Genomic DNA, 14,644 nt, shown 5'->3' on the forward strand with positions numbered 1-14,644 from the left:
CTTCGTCTGAGGAGGTCTTAGGCTTCCGTGCCGACTGTGCGAGCATGTCCTGAGCGCCTTCGCAGAGATAGATCCTGAGATGTCCTGGATTATCTTCTTTGGAAAAAGCAGAGGCGAGAGCTGCGAATACAGGAGAGAGGCTCTTTGGGCATTGCGAAACAGACTTCGTCAGAAAAAGAGCAGAAGACTGATCTCTTCTTAAGGATCCCCTGCTCCAAAGAGGGAGGCTATTTCGCTCGATCCATCTCTAACTGCTTTGTCAATGCACGTTAGAACACTGTTTAGATCTTCTGGCGAAATAGCATCCGGGTTCGAGTCTTCTTAGCCAAGGAACCCCACCCCCAAAGACCAGTCAAGGAAGTTGAAGACTTCCAAGACTCTAAACATTCCCTTCAGCAGGTGTCAAGCTCGTTCATAGCCCAGGTTGTTTAGCCGACAAAAGAGCCGAGCGTCTTGCTGCATCCACCAGAGAAGAGAAGTCCGCATCCGCCGATGAAGGAAGACCCAGACCTAAGGGTTCTCCAGACTCGTACCAAAATCCGAGTCTGCCCATAAGCTTGGAAGGAGGGAAAGAAACACAGTTTTCCCTTTCTCTTCCTTAGAAAGCAGCCAATCACCAACACCTCTCAAAGCCTTCTTCATTGAGATGGTTGGCTTCATCCTCACACAAGAGGAAACTTTCGTCTTCTTCGAAGTAGAGAATAAAGAGAGAGGAGACGGAGGAGCGACGGGAGTAAGGGAGTCTCCAACTCTTGAAGAAGTAGATCTGTAAGGATCTTGTAGGACGACGAAACTGACGAGTCCGTTCACCAAATCCTCTTCTGAAGGTTCAACTTCATCCACTGAAGAACCCTCCGCTTCTTTCTTTACGAGTGCAGTTAGCCTTCTCTAAAGAAATGCGCCTGTCCAGAGAGTGTCTAGTAGTAGACTGGCGCCTATCAGGGGAAGCCAAAGTTTCTGGAGAGTCCTCTCGAATGAGTCCTTCCTACTCTGATGAGTGCGTGCTCTTTGCTCCTTAATCCTACTCCTAGAATTCCGGGCTTCCAAGGGGGAGCGCCTGCTAGGAGAGGAGAGCCTACTATGCTCAGGGCGCTTCTCAGGATCCATGCGCCTGTTCAAAGGAGAGCGGCTGCCAGGCGAGCTGCGCCTACCATGAGGCGAACGCCTACTAGGCTCTTGGCGCCTACTTACAGGAGAGCGAAGGCCTGGAGAAGGTCGCTTACTAGGAGACCGGCGTCTACCATGCTCCACAAACTTCGCTCCCGACTTGTGTGTCTCTTCAAAAGGTAGTCTCCCAGAAGAGACATATCTTTCAGGCTCTACGCGCCTGTCCTGAATCGAGCGGCTAAAAGTAGAGCTGCGCTTATCAGGAGAAAAGCGCCTATCAGGAGAAAAGCGCCTATCCTCCGCACCACGCTTGGGAGCGGGAGAGCGTCTACTTGGGGAGTAGCGCCTACTAGGCTCAAGGCGCTAACATAAAGCGATATCCGTCTCTTGACGAATCCATCAAAGAGTAGGCTCTCTTATCCGGAGAATGAAGGATCTTCGTAAAAGAGCGCTGAGGACGAGGCTGTACGCCTGTCTTTAGACGAACGCCTACTAGTCGCTAGATCCCTTCCTACTGGAGAGATGTAGTCACCAGGAGAAAGCTTCTTGGGCGATTGACGCCTGGAAGACGACAAGCGCCTGCTGAGGGAAGAGCGCCTCCTTCCATCCGCTGATAAAGGAGAGAGAACCGACTCTGACTGAGACGGTAAGACAGGTGAAGGAATCCTAGACTTCTTGACAGGGAGAGAGACGTCTTCGACGCGTTCCTCCTGCCAAGGAGCCCGCCAGTGCCGAAATCTGCGCTTGCAGTCCCGCAAGAATTTCGAGCTGGAGATCTTGTAAAATCCTCCACCGGAGAAGAGGCTCGAAGCCTACTATGAGGCGAGAACTCCTGCTCCCTCCTGGGTTTCTTGATCTCTACTTCCGGCTCTTCTGGAAAAAACTTCCGGGTGCTGGAAGGAAAGGAGCCAGGCGCCTTCCAGGCTCTCTTCAGCGTCGTGAAGAATCCGAGGCGCTCCATCCTCTTCTAGGTGAAGGTGAGGAAGACGAAGAGAAGCATTGGCGCAATACCTCCTTCTTCGCGCGAACAAGGGCAGCCTGGGTACGAGCATCAGGATCTACCGAGGGGGACGCCTGATCGGTGGGAGTTCTCCCTAACCTTCCTGCGGCTTTTGACTTTCCTCCTCCACTTGGGACTGGGAGTTCTGGAAGAGGTCTGGCCTGGAAGCATTAAGGAGCCGATCAGACGCACCCTCCACTGCACTGGGGTCACTGCACAATTCACCTTCACTACTCTTACCTTGCAACGAACGAATCTTCTTTTCCATGCTAAGGATCGTGGCTCTCATGGTTGCCACTTCCGTAGTCGTATCCTTAGGTTCGATGCAGGGCGCAGTAGCTGAAACTGGAGAAGGTTCTAATGCTACAACAGGATTTTCTTCTACCTCGCTAATACGAGACTTACTAGAACTCCTAGAAGAAGCCTTTCTCACCCTGTCTTTCTCTAACTTCCTTCAAAGTAAGGCAAGAAAAGAGCCTTGCCATTCACCCACTCATCCAACTTCTCACACTCAAATTACACGGGGTTATCAAAAGAACATTCTTTACCTCTACATTTAAGCAAACTGTGTGAGGATCTACCGTAGCTTTCGGTAGTCTCACCTTGCATTCATCCATAGCGCACACTCTAAACATAGAAGATTTCTTAACCTCTAACTCAGACATCTCGAAATCAAAGAAAAATCCAAATCAATATCCAAAAAACAATCCACAAATGCGTATGCCAAGCAACAAGATCAGGTACTTCCACCGAAAGTCAGTCCAAATAAATCCAAGGCAACGAGAAATGAATAAAGCTGTCAGGAGGTTAACAACCACAGTTGTAGTCGTCACCGGCGACAGAAAAATTCTGACTGGAAAGGGAGATTGGTTCTTACATCCGCCACCCAGCGGCGGGTAAGGTAGATCACCTGACCTACCTGTCGCGTGTGCCGCGAGTTTTGAATTCTGTCGTGACGTCAGAGACGTATAGCTAAGTATATATCTGACAGGAAAGTTCATGTACAAAATGCACTTTTTGTGTATAAAAACTATTAAAAAAACCAAGTATGAAAATTTTTAGTGGTTTTTCTTGAGTTTTAACTAACAAAATAGGCTGTTTTTAGCGTTTTTTATAGGGGTTCCAAACATTGGCAGGTTCTAACTATTCACGGGGGGTCTGGTACGCATCCCCGCGAATACGGGGGGACCACTGTAAACCTAATATTGTAATACATACTTACCTAAATACCTGAATTAGCCCTGGTCACTGACCCACCGAGCTACATCCCCACAAATTTTCCCACAAAGTGGGTGTTTAACTGTCAGCGCTACCAACGCTGCAAGTAAAATTCGTCCACTGGGTTTACCTGTACAGTACTGTTGGCAACACTGCTGCAAACAGCAGCTGCCAGAGGCCTACCTCCTCAATGAGTCATTCACTATCAAAATAGAAGAGGGGAGAGAGATGGGAATCATTCAGGTGTTCATGTAAGTATTACAATATTAGTTTTATTATGAAAACTTCCTATTGCAATAGTACACTCCCTGAAAACACCTGATTAGCCTGATTAACAGCACTTAATTGGAAGTGAGATCAGTCTAATTCAGCCCGACCTAACTATTAATGGAACAAAAAGCAGGTAACTCAATATCAACCCACCATGTGTAAAAGTATGTAACCTCACCTAGTTGTCGGACTCGGTAGGTGAGATTTTTTGCGGAGAGAGTACCCAACATCAGTCACTTATCTAAGGTCTCATCTCAGTCATAATTCCCTCCCATGTGGCTATCTAGCCTTTCATGTTTCGAGTAGTAGTTGAGTGAGCAGGTCCTTCGAGTTCTCAGCTGTTCACTAACATAGAAGACTGCCCAAGAGTTGAAGATGTTCCCACCTGACGATCGGGATCTGCCTAGCTTCCAGGACACAAGAGAACTTAAAATGAATCCTAAGCTACAGAGACTGTAAGGGACCTTAAACTACCACTAACTACCTGAACCCCTACACCCTAATATGAATAATTATATCAAAAATTTGCGTTGGCCGCAACAAAGGGACCTAACAGTAACCCTTCTCTGAAGAAAACTGGATATCCTTCATATAAAAAGATGTGAAAACCAACACAGACTTCCAAGTAGCCGTCACTAAGATGGCTGACACCGAAAACTCCTTAAGAAAGCCAAAAGAAAAAAGCCATCCCCGTGATACTGTGTGCTCTTGGACGTGAAGAACAACTAGATGCTCTGAAAAGGGATGATGAAACCTCCGACACCTGAGTGATAACTTCTCGCAAAGAAGAAACTGATAGCATTCTTGGAAATTGGGTGAGAATGGATTCCTAGAGAAAACAAATAAGGTCCTAGGATAAGGTAAAAGTTTTCCCACGTGGGACAAATAGAATGTGAAAGCTCGCACTGGACACAACTGTATTTCTGACTCATCGCCTCCTATGAAATCCTTTAACAAGGGAACTTTAATTGCTCTCAGAAGGGGATACAATTCCAACTTCGACTTTGCCACAAATTCTGTCAATTATGAGAGAAAAATATCCTACCCCGAAAAAGAGATACCGCCCTTGCCACTGCTTGAATCTTCCCAATCCTCTTTGCCTTTGTGAGAGCAACTACAACCACTTTCTTAGTTAACTCCCTTAATGATAATCCTTCTTAAGGTTTGAAAACCAACGAGCTCAACAGTTTTTAACACAGCCACTAAATCCACGAGGGGGGCCAAACCGGAATAACCGGTCGTTCTATCCTAAAAGATCTTAAAAAAGCGTGTAAAAACCCTACTGGTCACAAGTTTGGCGGAGGTGAAATCTGAAAGTGCTACGAGCATCGACCCGTAACCAGCAATCGTTGAATATGATAAGTTCTTTTCCTTCAAGAATATAAGAGGAAATCTACACTTTAGCAATAGTCAGACGAGAAATGCTATGCCCTCTATTTGGCAACCAGCTATAGTACATAGCCCACCTAGCCTGATACTTTTCTTATTGTCTCAGACAGAAAGACAGTTGGTGAGCCACTGCCTTGGAGAGTCCTGAATGACCTACTGCTCACTGGACAGTCTCCAAGCAGCTAGCTTCAGCATGCAGAGGTTCCGATGGAAGTAATGGAAGTGCAGCTGTCTGAGAAGGTCTTTCCTCTCTGGAAGAACTACTGGAGGTTCTGTCAACATTTCCAGAAGGTCTGGAAAGCAAGGTCTTTGAGGCCAGAAAGGAGCTATCAAGGTCATCTGCGTGTTGGTACTGCTCCTGAGTATGACCAGTACTTGATGTATTAGACCAAATGGAGGGAAGGCATTCACTGAATATTTGTCCCAGGAGTGCAGCACTGCACCCGTTCCACACGACATGGGGTTTCCACTACTGGGGAAAAGTATACTGGAAGGCAGAAGTTCAGTCTTGTGGCAAAGAGATCCACAGTCGCTGGCAACCTCCTTAATCCTTACACGCCAAGCTGCTATTTACCAAAGTGTCTGTCGTATGCCGGCGGCGTTCGGGAGTTAGCACCGAAGCGGAAAAAAAGTTTTTTCAAAAAATCACAGCACGCTTAGTCTTTAAGATTAAGAGTTAATTTTTGGCTCCTTTTTTTGTCATTGCCTGAAGTTTAGTATACGACCATCAGAAATGAAAAAATATCATTATCATATATAAATAATGGCATATATGACAGCGCGAAAAAAAAATTTCATATATAATTGTATACAAATCGTGCTGTGAGCAAAACAGTTAAAAATAATGAGTTAATTTTTTTCGCTGTATTGTACACTAAATTGCGATGATTTTGGTATATAACAAATTGTAAAACGATCAAAGAAACACAGAAATATTATCACAAAATCATGCATGAATTCACCATAAATCAAAATATTGTGCAAGAGACTTCCCGTTTGTTGCAAAATGAAGATAATTGATTGAATATTACTAGACTGTAAGTTTTTTAGCTTACAATGGCAGTTTTCAACCATTTCAGTCGAGTTAAAGTTGACCATAGGTCCCAATTTTTTTCTATTTATCGTGATTTATATAAAAATATTTCAAAACTGAATAAAAGCTATAACCATGAATTATTTTTAGTTGTATGCTACATGAAATTGCGCAAATTTTCATATGTAAAACTTTATGTAACGGCTAATATAAAATGGTGCAAACATCACGACAAAGTGACAAAAGAATTTATAAGATTATCGGCCGAGTTACTGCGAGTGGACGTAAGGAAAAAGTGTTTTTCAAAAATTCACTATAAATCAAAATACTGTGCTAGAGACTTCCAATTTGTTGCAAAATGAAGGTACTGATTGAATATTACTAGAATGTAAGAGTTTTAGCTTACAATTGCATTTTTTGACCATTTCGGTCGAGTCAAATTTGACTGAAGTTTGAAATTTTGGCACATCGTGATTTTTAAGAAAAATATTTTCAAAACTGATAAAAGCTACAACCATGACTTAGTTTTTTTTTGTATTCTACATGAAATTGCACCCATTTTAATATATAAAACTTTATGTAACAGCTAACATAAAACGGTGCAAACACTACGACAAAGTGATGAAAGAATTTCTGAGATTTTCGGCAGAGTTACCGCGAGCGGACATAAGGAAAAAGTGGTTTTTCAAAAAAAAAATTCACCATAAGTCAAAATATTGTGCTAGAGACTTCTAATTTGTTGCAAAATGAAGGTAACTGATTGAATATTACTAGAATGTAAGAGTTTAGTTTAGCTTACAATTGCGTTTTTCGACCATTTCGGTCGAGTCAAAGTTGACCAAAGGTTGAAATTTTGGCACTTATTGTGATTTATATGAAAATATTTCAAAACTGGTAAAAGCTACAACCATGGGTTGTTTTTGGTTGTATTCTACATGAAATTGTGCACATTTTTATATATAAAAATTTAAGTAACGGTTAATATAAAACGGTGGCAAACATTACGACAAAGTGACGAAAAAATTTCTGAGATTTTCGGCCGAGTTACCACGCGGATGTAAGGAAAAAAGTGTTTTTCAAAAATTCACACCTAAATTGAAATAATGTGCTAGAGACTTCCAATTTGTTGCAAAATGAAGGTAAATGATTGAATATTACTAGAATGTAAGAGTTTTAGCTTACAATTTGCGTTTTTCGACCATTTCAGCTGAGTCAAATTTGACAGAAGGTTGAAATTTTGACACCGTGATTTATATGAAAATATTTCAAACTGATAAAAGCTACAACCATGGGTTGTTTTTGTTGTATTCTACATGAAATTGCACACAGTTTCATATATTAAATTCTATGTAATGGCCAATATAAAAACGGTGCAAAATTACGACAAAGTGACAAAAGAATTTCTGAGATGCGTCACTGGCGCTTTTTAGTGCGAGAAGAAAGAAATTCGCGCATGCGCGCCTGGGTAACACTTGTAAACAAAACAACAGCTTGATCCATGAACTCCCAGCAACCCTCAAGGTGCGTGATTTCAAATTTTTTGCAAACCAGACCTATAAATATTTTTTCACGAATATTTAAAAAACTTTTTGTAGTCGATGTACCGTACGTCCGGTTAGCAACCGACAGACAATTTTAGTCGACGTATAATACGTCCAATAGGCGTTTAAGGGCTAACAGATGTTGGACCTCTTCCTGTACCAGAGGCCATTCACCCCCGAGAACTTCTTGCAAATGACTCAATGCATCTGCCAGGACATTGAGTTTCCCAGACACGAATTGTGGGATCAAGGAAAACCCTGAGGTCCTCGCATAAAGAACACTGAGCTACATCGTTTCAGCAATGCCGATCTCGCTCCTCCCCCTCCTTTCTTTAGGTACGACACTGCTGTGACATTGTCGGAAAAGAAGCTACCACCTTGTCTCTTACTTGTTCTGAAAAAACAAAAAATAACTTTAGAGCCTCTTCCACTGCTCTCAACTCTCAAAAATTTATGGACTCCTCTTGGTCCGAGATCCCTTCAAAAAACCGCTGCCTGAGCTTCCTCCAAGGTTGTACCCCAATCCCAATCTGAGGCATCTGTATACAGATGAACATCTGGGAGAGGGTAATCCAATCTCAAGCCACCGGTCAGATGATATTCTTCTGACCACCACCGAAAATCCTCCAGGCAAGAATCTTCCCAGACTACCACTGTGTTCTCTTCCCTAAAGTCCCAGAGATTTCTGAGACACACCAGCAGAGAACGCATCCAGAAACAAGACCCTGGAACTAAAGAGATGAGGGAGAAAATTCTTCCCAACAAGCTCTTCCACACACTCACTGGTTGAGCTTTGTCCAACATGAATATGTTAAGTTGTCACAGGCCCACAAGAACTCGTTCCTGTGTCAGGAAAAACCTTCGAATGACGCGTCTGAATTTCCATCCCAAAACAGGTCTATACCTGAGTTAGATCAAAGAGCTTTTGTCAAAATTGACCCGAATCCCTAAGGTCTGACATAAGTCCAGTAAGAAATCCCTCGCCTGTATTACCTCTTCTTTGGACGATGCTTGGATCAACCAATTGTCGAGGTATCTCCTCATATGAAATCTCTGACGATGTATTATCCCCGAACAAGAGACTTTACACTCATGAATACCTGAGATGCTGTGGTCAGACTGAAGCATAAGGACCTCTTGAGGTCCACTGAAACCATCCAATCCTCTCTCTGAACTGACCGCAGCACCAACTGTGAAGTTTCCATGTGAAACTTCGTCGATACTACAGTCAGTTGAGACCCGAAAGATCTATAATGCGTCTCCAAGACCCTCTCGCTTCATGTAACGAAGATCCGGCTGTAGAATCCCGGGAAAGGAGGAGCTGGCTCTATTGCTCCCTTCTCCAACAAGGATTGAATCTCTGCTGTTAATGCTATCCCTTTGATGGAAGACGGGAACAGCTGGGAAGATAATACCAGGGAGTCGGACAGAGGAGGATGAGAATGAAAAGGGACTCTGTACCCATTCAACACCTCCACTGCCCAACTCTCTGTGCCCCATCCTTCAGATGTTTGAAAATGGAGCAAGACAACCTCCTACTGGTACCGGCGAGGGAACTCTATCTCCGAAAAACCTTCTTGGACGAAGCAGGTTCAAAGAAGGAACAGAAGCCGAACCATTAGAAGTGAAGCAAACCTTCTTGCGATCTTACAGGGTACTTAGAACTAGAACGCTACTTGGAGATGACATCCTGAACCTTTTAGGGGTAGGGGATCTTGATCCCTGAGCCGCAACATGGATCATAGCTTGCTGCCGACTCTACTGCCGAAGACGACGACACAAAATTAACCATCGCAGAAACGTCCTCCTCCTGAACAAACTGTTGCACAGCCCAAAGGATACCCTCAACAGAAACTCTCTATGAATATCGGGATAGTGTGGAGGCAGCTGGTTCAGAAAGAAGTCCCTCCTCTTCTTACCAAAGATGTGGTGATAAGGTTGTCAAACCGCACTGGATCTGAAGGAGAATACCCATCCTGCTTCAGAAGCCCCATCAAACACGAACAATCCACATAGAGTGGACAAGCCTCTGACTGGCTGCGGAAGGTGTCCTCCAAAATACATGCCTCACACGATGTAACCGCTACCAACCTATCTGATGAAGGAACCCGAAGAAAGAAGAGCCTTAACTGATTTGTTGACAGGAACTCTGACACTGGAAGAAGAGTACCCGCTACTCCATAAAACCCTTTCTGATTAGGAAGCAAAGTTTAATCCTGCCTACCCGACCCAATGAGAGAACTTAACCTAGTGTCCGTCTCTCAAAGCCTGCTCGACCCGGCCAAACCAGACCAGCTTACTAGATGTTGAAACTGCTGCTTGGTTGAGTACAGCATCTCAAACATTGCCTGATTCGGTTGAATTGAATAGGCTCCTCCAGAGCCTTGGACTGAGGATAAAGAGAATGGAGGAAATCACCATCCACTTATATCTGCTTTCATTAGCCAGAGAAAATCCACATCTGGAACTGGCTCTTCCTCTTCCAAGAAACATTCTCTATCAGGCTGATCAGACCGAATCAAAACCAGAAAGGAGGCAGGATGACTACCTGTAAAAGCTACACTCGATGATCTGGAACCCGCTACCCCTGGATGCGCTAACCCAACACCCAACATACCTGATCCATCACACCTGAGCCCAAACGCATTTGGCTGCGCAAGACCCACACCAAAAAGAGACAATGATGCAACAGCTGAGCCAGCTGCACCCGCTACCCCTGGATGTACTAACCCAAAACCTAACATACCTGGTCCCATTACACCTGAGCCAACCGCACTCAGTTGCGCAAGACTTGCACCACCAAGCGACGATGACACAACGACTGAGCCAGCCGCACCCAACATACCTGGTCCCCATCACACCTGAGCCAACTGCACTCGGTTGCGCAAGACCGGAGCACCCAAGAGAGACGATGCAACTGCTGAAGCCAGCCGCACTTGGCTGCGTAAAACCTCATCACTCAGTGACAAAGACGTAACACCTGAGCTTATTACTGTACCTGGAAAACAATACCAGCACCTAAGAGCGGAAAAAGCTGCAACACCTGGTCCACCTAACCTAGGTCTGAACCACAAACCCACCCCCGGACCCAATATCCGAGCAGAATCACATTGATAAATGGAGGGGGGAGTAATTACTCCCCAATAACCCAGAACCAATCAAACCGAAATTGCACACCTGAGACCGAGGAATCGATTAACCCCCAGGGAAAGTTGAGAAAGAAGTTGAAGGAGGGGGGGAAACAGGAAGAAGCCACGCTCAGAGTAACCACTGAAGCGCCCACCGCCGAAGTTGGACAGGTGGAGAACATACCCCTTATACCTACCAGAACCGCATTCAAAGGTGCCTCTACGGGTATGCTACGAACTGCGGAACCCATTGGAATTACTACTGAAGATTACCATCTACTCTAGTGAAAAGAAAGAAGGACGAGGATACAATCAGCACTTACTTTCTCCACGATGGCACAACCAAATCACTCATAACAGAAGCCTGTAAGCAAGAAGTCTGCGAACCTTGCCTGATCCATGGAAAGAGTAAGGTTGAAGACATAGAAAACGGATGACGCAATAAATGAAGACCCTGATGATGAACTACCGAAGAGAGACCTGAAAAAGCTGATTGTGTAAGGACCTATGAGAAGGTTTAAAATGCAAAGTTGGAAGGGAAGGTCTGAAGCAGAAGAAGAAGAAGATGGCATATTTTTCAAGAAATAAAATACAACCTCTGCCCCCCCCCCTGCCCCCCCCCCCCCTCCCCCCCCCACTAATCTTGGTAAACCTCATTAGTAAACTCTGGAAATCCTTCAGTATGTGATCGGAGAATATTGGAAAAACCAAAATGGAAACATTCTCACTAATAACCTGTACCCTTGAGACAACCCTAACAAATTTGCATTATACTCAGCTAAATTAACCCTCTTACGCGAAGTGGTAAAAAAAAATTGTCTCCCGTGTGCCGGAGGTGTTTCAGAGTGGAGCGCAGAAGCGGAAAAAATATTTTTTTCAAAAAATCACAGCGCGCTTAGTTTTCAAGATAAGAGTTCATTTTTGGCTCCTTTTTTTGTCATTGCCTGAAGTTTAGTACGCAACCATCAGAAATGAAAAAAAATTATCATTATCATATATAATAATGCGATATATGATAGCGCAAAAACGAAATTCAATATATAATTGTATTCAAAATCGCGCTGTGCGCAAACGGTTAAAGGTAACAAGTTACTTTTTTTCATTGTAATGTACACTAAATTGCAATCATTTTGGTATATAACACATTGTAAAACGATAAAAGCAACACAGAGAAAATATTATCACAAAATAATGCATGAATTCGTAACGCGCGGACGTAAACAAATGTTTTTTTCAAAAATTCACCATAAATCTAAATATTGTCCTAGAGACTTCCAATTTCTTTCAAAATGAAGACAATGATTGAAATATTACTATACTGTAAGAGTATTAGCTCACAATTGCAGTTTTCGACCATATCTGACGAGTTAAAGTTGACCGAATGTCGAATTTTTTTTATATATATATTTTTATATGCCATTATTCGGAAATAAAGGAATAAAAGCTACAAACCTTCAAATATTTTTTGTTTTTATTCTACATGAAATTGCGCACATTTTCATATAAAAATAAAACTATGAAATGCCTGATATGAAACGGAGCAAATCCGAGAATGGTACGTACGCATTTCGGAGATTTGTGGCGGAGAATCCGCGCGCGGAGGGAAGGAAAGATTTTTTTTTAAATTCACCATAAATCTAAATATTTTGCTAGAGACTTCGAATTTGTTTCAAGATGAAGGTAAATGACGGAATATTACTAGACTGTAAGAGTTTTAGCTTACAATTGCGTTTTCGACCATTTCGGTAGAGTCAAATTTGACCGAACATGGTTTTTTTTCTATTTATCGTGAATTTATATGCAAATATTTCGAAAATGAAAAAAGCTACAACCTTCAATTTATTTTTAGTTGTATTCTACATGAAATTGCGCACATTTTCATATATAAAACTTTTATGTAACGGCTAATTTAAAATGGTGCAAACATTACCACAATCGCACGTATGATTTTTCAGAAGAGTTACTGCGCGGACGTAAAGAAAATGTTATTTTTTTCATAAATTCACCATAAATCGAAATATTGTGCTAGAGACTTCCAATTTGTTGCAAAATGAAGGTAAATGCTTGAATATTACTAAAATATAAGCATTTTAGCTTACAATTGCATTTTTTCTACCATTTAGTAGAGTCAAATTTGACTGAAGGTTGAAATTTTGGCAATTATCGTTATTTATATGAAAATATCTCAAACTGATAAAAGCTACAACCATGGGTTGTTTTTAGTTGTATTGTGCATGAAATTACGCCACATTTCCATATATAAAACTTTATATAACGGCTAATTTTAAAATGGTGCAACATTACCACAATCGCATGTATGATTTTTTTCGGAAGAGTTACCGCGCGGACGTAATGAAAAAGTATTTCATAAATTACCATAAATCGAAATATTGTGTTAGAGACTTCCAATTAGTTGCAAAATGAAGGTAAATGATTGAATATTACTAAAATATAAGAGTTTTAGCTTACAATCGCGTTTTTTACCATTTCGTAGAGTCAAAGTTGACCAAAGGTTGAAATTTTGACAATTATCATTGTATTTATATGAAAATATCTCAAAACTGATAAAAGCTACAATCATGAGTATTTATTGTTGTATTCTACATAAAAATAAAAAAAAATGCACACATTTTCCTATATAATACTTCATGTAACGGCTAATTTACAATGGTACAAAAATTATGTCAATGTGACGAAATAATTTCCGAGATGTGTCACAGATACTTTTTAGTGCGGCAAGAAAGAAATTCGCGCTTGCGCGCCTACGTAAACGATTGTAAACAAAACAACACCTTGATCCCGTTGAACTCCCAGCATCCCCCAAGGCGCGTGATTCAAAAGTTTTAGTCTGGTAGGCCTATAAGTATTTTTTCGCAATAAAAAAAAACTTTTGTAAGTCGAAAAAAAAAACAGGTGACGTAAAATACGTCCATCGGCACGTTGGACAAAAAATGTCGACGTTAATATCCAGTTGGTGATCCGAGGGTTAATACCTTGTCCATCCGAAAAATATAACCACTTAACCCTAAAAAACTTTCTCCCCGACGGAAAAAAAGACCCTTTGAAGATGAAGTAGTACTATCCAGAATCTCAGCACCCAACACCGAAACCACACCCACACTTCCACATACAGACTTAGAAGCCTTCTGTCAAAGAGACTTCGAAGGATCCAACGACAAACCCGTCATACTAGGTACCAACACCGAACTAAAACGAAGAAACTTGCCCCTTTCCCTTGTCTTCTGCACAACTACCTAAACAGTTATCCCTACTTGCCTGTGTCTGAGCTAGACCTAAAAAACTTCCGAACTTACCACTTGAGGGGAAAGGGGGATTTTTGCCACACTGCCTGCTCTGCACTGGAGGGCCGGCAGATCCTACCCTTGAGGCTTGCAGATCTCCATGACCGCTGGCACCCGTTGGGACTAGCTCTGGAACAGGCAGGGGGGGCTAAAAGAGAATTAGAATCACTTACACTGATACTACTGTTATCCTTACTTTCAGCTAACTTACTCATCAAATTAAAAAAATAAACTAGACTTGCTAGATAACCTGTCTTCTAACTTCCTAAATAACTCTAATTCTAGAGCCTCTTTACCTACTGACTGTGATTCTACTCCCTAGCTACGCTTTCTCTTGGAAGCTAAGGATTTCCTGTGCTTTACTTCCCCGAGAAAGTAATCTTCCTCGGGGTCGGGCTATGACAAAAAGGTTCGCCTAATGCGAGGCACGTCCTCGTGGCACGGAGAACTAATAGCAATTGAGGAGTAGGCCTCTGGTAGCCAGTATTTGCAGCAGCATTGCCAATGGTACCACAGGTAACTCAGTGAACAAATTTTACCTGCAATGTTGGTAGCCCTGACAGTTAAATACCCACTTGTGGGAAAATTTGTGTGAATGTAGTTCGGGCTGGTCAGTGACCAGGGCTAATTAAGGTGTTCAGGGAGTGTATTGCAAT

The sequence above is a fragment of the Macrobrachium nipponense genome, chromosome 43 (assembly GCF_015104395.2).
Source record: "Macrobrachium nipponense isolate FS-2020 chromosome 43, ASM1510439v2, whole genome shotgun sequence".
Classification (NCBI taxonomy): domain Eukaryota; kingdom Metazoa; phylum Arthropoda; class Malacostraca; order Decapoda; family Palaemonidae; genus Macrobrachium; species Macrobrachium nipponense.